Source organism: Mastigoproctus giganteus, chromosome 2 (assembly GCF_048544385.1).
Source record: "Mastigoproctus giganteus isolate SK-2022 chromosome 2, ASM4854438v1, whole genome shotgun sequence".
In the NCBI taxonomy this organism is placed as follows: Eukaryota; Metazoa; Arthropoda; class Arachnida; order Uropygi; family Thelyphonidae; genus Mastigoproctus; species Mastigoproctus giganteus.
In genome coordinates, this window is record NC_143576.1 from 99,567,098 (window position 1) to 99,573,097 (window position 6,000).

Consider the following 6,000-nt stretch of genomic DNA (forward strand, 5'->3'; position numbering starts at 1 on the left):
CTCTCTCTCTCTCTCTCTCGGGTCGGACTAGAAAGGGTGGACTCCCTCCCCTAAGGAGCTTTTTCCCCTCAAGTGAAAGAAGGGAATTGGAAATTTCATGAAAATGAACCCTGTTTTTCTTCATTCGTTGAACGGCTACTCTGTCAGTGCAAGAGAAGTGAAATTACATTTGCAGCTCAGAATAGAATTCAAACATTGAATGACATTTTATGGTGAATTTTTCGGGCGTTGTGTGATAACGAAAATTCAATTTTTCTCTGGAAATTTTTTGATGATATCAAATGCATATCAAGAAAATATTGAAGTATTCAATAACAATTACTTACAATTTCCCAATCCCTCACTACGAGTAACAGATTGTTCTCACAATCTGTTACTAGCTGCGCTTTTTTTTTTTTTTTTTTTTTTTTTTTTTCGTTTGTACGCCAGGTGAGATGCAGGCGAAGTTCCTTCGATATCAGTTTTCGAAGTTTATAACACAGCTATTTATAGAAAGATTTTCTTGAAATTTCGTAAGATCAAATATACATCCATGAAACTGCTGTTCCGATTTAGTCCTCTAGAAACAATTACAATAAAGCGAACTTTTTTTTTTTTTTTTTTTTTATGAAATGCGCATTGTAGTGATCAGTTTTACAACAGTTTTTTTCTTTCCGTTTCCAGTATAGCTTCCAGTAGATGAATTTCCTTGATTTTTTTTTTTAGTAGATAATACATATTGAAGAAAGGAAATGCAATATTTTAGTTTTTCAAAACCAGTTCGTTGCAATTCTTTCGTACAACAATTACGAAAAGCAATAAAGCTACTGTTGTGAGTGAGCCATGCAAATTAGTGTTCACAAGTAATGATGCTCAACTGTTTGTTTTCCACGAAAGTTGTTTACAGTTTCATTTTCTCCTTGGATCACCTTGGTAACGTTAATGACGTAAGCTTGACCAGTCAATTATCTCTCTGCGTGCGTTGATTCGTTTTAGCGAGAGGCGCTGAGCTGAAGCGCAAATTTTTGAACTAATGAAGTAACGCGTTTTATTTTCAAAGCTTGGATCTTGTTTTGCCGACATCAAAATTTAATAAATTGAAATGTGATCGTACATTTTTGCTGTTTTAGAGTGAATTAATAGTTTTTGCTGAGCGCTAAAGGTAGGAAATCAAAGAGTGTACTTCTGTTTATGTATATTGAGAGTTTCAATTTGGAAAATTGAATAGAAATTATGAAAATTATTAGTTTTTTTTGGGGGGGGGGCAACTTTCAAGTTAGGGTTAAAAATTAGACAAAAACAGGGTGGACTTAGACCGGGTTAAATAATAAAAAAAACCTGTACAGATCTTAACCAAAGATTTAATGACCGTTTCTGAGTTTTAGATCAGTTCTTCGGTTGACTGGAAATCCTTTCTGTTGCTGATGGCTGCACAAGCATTCAGAACGTCTCAAAAATCCAACATCCCTTCCCTAAATACTGATCACTGCATAATTCTCCAGTAGCAAGAAGAATACCATACTGTAATCTGTATAAAACTGAGCTCTGTCTTATTTCTTACAAAAAGGATCTGCTGTTCTCGTGATAACATTCAGTACTAGACATGATCACCTGTCTTTCTTGGTATAAAAATATATTACAAATAGTACATTAAAAAAAAAAAAAAATTGCTTTTTTTGTTTTGTTTTTCACTCTTTGCATTACTTTTCTTGTCAACTGTGTAAAAATCACCAATTTACCGATTATTGAATATTATTCCCACATTTGGGGATGGTGCTCCCTGAAACTTCTCTTACAAATTCACTTACTTTTGTAAATTAACATTTCTTATTCTTCTTTTATTGCTTCTGTACTTTTGGAATAATTTCAGGCTACAGAAATTAAAGTCCAATGTCAACAAATACAGGTAGTTTCCAACTTTACAAGTTAATTCGTTCCTAGTGCGTGCTTGTAAAGTGAAAACACTTAAAGTGAGAATTTGTTTCCCATAGACAATATTAAAAATAGGGGTTATGTTCTCAACAATGAAATTAGTTAGATAATTAGTTTGTTTAAATAATGATGATTTATCCAAAGAAATGAAAAAATGTAGCCTGTAAAATCAAGCAAATTATAATAATAAAGAAATTATTTATGACTTACATATGTTAAAGAATGTTTATTCTTCATCATCAACTTAATGCACACTTGTTATTGGCTCGGCACTCATTGGTTTGTTGCACAAGGAGTCGTCTTCTTCAGAAATGCTTCAAGGGGTATTTGTTTCTGAGATGATCTTCTCTTTTTATTATAAATTTCAAATAGCATGCACAACTTGCTACTAACATGATTTGCAGGGAGTAACAAGTTTACGAAGCTTAAAGAAAAGCAAGGGAGAGAAGATTCTGAAAATTTATGTTTTTTATACAATTGAAGATTTCAGTCAAGGGGTAACACATCTCACCATAATAATTTAAAACCACACAAACCAGCTATTGGTATTTTCGCAAATGCAATAACATGGAGTTCACTACCCATTTATAATTGCTTGCAGTAACAGAAAAGCCCAATAAACTGGAAAGTGCAAATTGTTTTTATTGTTTTATGGTAGTGACCTCCAGAAATGTGTTTTAGAAAAAATATCGCAAAGCCATTCAAAATTGGTTCTTATAACAGAACATACGATAATGATGAAAGTGTAGCACATTTTAATGATTTGAATTGGTAACTAATCCAATTTATATTATAAAAATGGCCCTTTAGAAATATAAACAGCTTAGTTGTATAGCAAAAATTTCAACTTCCATGGTCGTGGAACGAATTACAATGCTCCAAGTGCCAACCAGTCTGCAGCCAACTCATGACCTCCTAAATTGTTAAATTTAATCCAGAGGGAAGGCTACTCACTAAAGCAGGTATTTAATGCAGACGAGACAGATCTGTACTGGAAGAGTATGCCAGCAAGGATCTTTATTTCTAAGGAAAAAGCAAAGACTGGGATTAAAGGTCGAGAGAGAGAGAGAGAGAGAGAGAGAGAGAGAGAGAGAGAGAGAGAGAGAGATTAAGTGCAAGCCCCTTTTAATTTATAAATCAGAAAATCCCAGAGCTTTGAAAAATATGAAGTAAACTACATATCCAGTGGAGGTACAATAGCCGAGTGTGAACGATAGGACAAATGTTCAGTAACTGGTTGTAAAGAACCTTTGCCCAGGAGTTGAAAGCTGTTGTAAAAAGCAGAATTTCCATTGCAAGACATTGTTGTTAATTGATAATTCCCTAAGTCATTTGCAATACCTGGAAATCATGAACGAAAACTTAAAAGCTGTCCCCTGTCACAATTTCATTGATTCACGATTCAACCAATGGATCGAGACATTTCCACATTTAAAAAAAAAAATATATATATATATATATTTCAAAGCAAATCTATAATGCAATATTCAATGCATTGGAAAATACAGAGGTAAATCTTTGTGACTTTTTGAAGTATTACACACTCATGGTGCATGGACAGGCAAAAAAAAAAAAAAAAAAAAATTTACAATGAATGCTTGTTGGAAGATAACAATGGCTAGAATGTGTTCACATGCAGCAGCCACCAGTTGACATTTGAGAAGCAGTTGTGGAAGACATAGTCGAATTGGCAGTACTTGGGAGACAGCTTGGTGGCAAAAGCTTCAATGACTTTCAGCCTGATGACATCATAAATTGTGAACAGAAGATGTTGGTAAAACTGTTCGTGTGAAGCAAGAAACAAAGAGGAGAAAGAAGAGGATGATATTGCACTTGTGTCACCTGTGAACCTTTTAACTATTTCCAACCTACAGAAGGCACTCAAGATGTTCCAAGGTGGCATAGACTCTTTGCAGAATCTTGACACAGGCTATGAAATTCAACGAGAAGAGATTAACAGAGTTAACGGTGCACTGGCTCCATATAATCTGTTGGCCAAAGTAAAGAAGGAAGCCCAACAGCTAGCGCTACTGGAGTTTTTCTGTCAACTGAACAGTGTTTCTCACCCAGGAACTTCTGTTACAATGTGCCTACCTTCCATGTTCTTGCATTAGTATCTAAATATTATGCAAGTTTTTAGTAAATAAACTCATTATTTATTTTAAACTTTTGTTTTTATCATTTTCTATTTGTATTACCTTAAATTATTAATATTAGAACTTTTATAGAAGTTTAAAATAGATCTTAGAACCCCATATTTCCTACTGCTTTTTAAGTACCATTTGCACACATTTTGAGTGTGCAAGGTTTCTGGAGAACAGAGCCCCCCATGTATAAGGCTCTACAGTATGCCACTTGGCGCCTCCGTAGCCAGGTGGGAAGGAGCAGCAGTGCATAGCACACGCTTCTTGATTAGACCGGGGTTCGAGCCCGTCACCACCAAATACGGAGAATGCGGAAAGGTCAGGGAATGACCACCGCATATCCCGGAGCAATATGGCCTTAGTTGCTAATGCTTCTAAAAACCAAATAACAAACAAACAAGTATGCCACTTTTAATAATTAAATTTTAATCTACATAAAATAAACCCCTGGTCAATATAACATTATAAAGTAAAGCAACTTTAAAACCTGAGGCAAAATTTTAAAAGTTGTACCACCTACGCTGAGCAGTCATGATCCATTGTTTGAGACTCTTCCCCACCGGCATACATATGACTAGATAAGTTGCATTTTTGTGGTTTAATATATATATTATAATACTGTTTTTCTTCTATTTAGGGAATAATCAAGAATATGAGGTCCAAAAGTTCAGAAAGTGACTCAGTTTTCTCTTTTCCCCACTATTTGAAGAATTGAAAATGGAACCTGTGAAGACATTGGGGAAGTTTGTGTATGTGGTGGGGAGTGATCCCATCTAAAGCAGTATATTGTTATGTTTTATATTCATTACAATCAAATGACTTTTGAACTTTATTTCCAGAGTTACGTGAAGTGTATTTAGAGTATAAATACAACCGTTGTGTTGTTTAGTACATATTGCTGAATCGGTTACCTTTACTGACTTTTTTTTTTTTTTTTTTTTTTTTTTTTTGTAATCTGTAACCAATATTGCTTGTTTTTGGATAATGGAAAGTAGGGAAAATGAATGTTTAAAAAATATATATATATTGATGTTTATGTCATCACTTTATCCTATTTTCTACATTATAAAGTGATTGTGATGAAGTAAACAATAGCATTTATGATTTCAGTATGGTTATTTATTTAATAACTAAAATAGTAAAGGATTCAAAACAGTTTCTTAAAATGTAAAGTTTCTGAATTAAATATCCAACGTTCAATTGACTGGTTTTCTAGTGTTTCAATAAATTTCTACATTAATATAGATGGTTGGTTGACTTAATGTCTAGTCTTAATTTTATGCATTTTATCCTAACTAGTCTATATAGTTGACAAAAACATCTTATAAAATTTCACCTAATTATTAAATTGAATTGTTTATATACATGTCCAGTCAAAACATTATGACCACCTACCCAATAGAGATGTTCTCTCTCATCTTGCTGCTGAAACTGCTGCCACACAAAGGCATGGATGTGGTTAGGCCTGTGAACAAAGTAAGTAGGCTGCACCACATTGCCAGGATTGTGTCCCCTAGATTTGCTGATCTATATAATCCCAGAGATGTTCTATAAGATTCATATCTGCCAAACTCAGCTGCCATGGTAGGACTGGGAAGACACTTTCATGATTCTTCGAATCACTCTCAGACAATACCAGCAAGCAGAACACATTATCTAGCTGGAACAAACCTGTGCCATCAGGGAAGATAGTCACAGATACACCTCTTTAAGGTTCCCATGAAGGGGTGTCTTCCATATTCCCTCTTTTTTACAAAAATCTTTCACGTGCCATTCGAACATGTGAGATCTTGACGTAATGACTCATAACTTTCAGTTAGTGTTTTCTTTAGTTTTGTTTAAAATTTTAGGGCAATTCATCATTCAGTTCTTTTGTCTGTCATTTTTCTGGCAAACTGCAAAAACACAAGGTTAAAATCTGTCTAACTGCACAGCAAATGAGCAT

The 6,000-nt window shown here is 34.2% G+C and overlaps 1 protein-coding gene across 1 annotated transcript in view; it reads left to right on the forward strand.

Annotated features, from left to right (window-relative positions):
* The window catches only part of LOC150089461 (box C/D snoRNA protein 1), a 110,841-nt gene extending 105,875 nt beyond the window's left edge, over window positions 1–4,966 (forward strand). Inside the window, exon 9 of the mRNA XM_090368610.1 lies at window positions 4,693–4,966. The gene's annotated coding sequence lies outside the window, so the exon portion shown is untranslated. The remainder of the gene's footprint in view (window positions 1–4,692) is intronic.
* The last annotated feature ends 1,034 nt before the right edge of the window (window positions 4,967–6,000 follow it).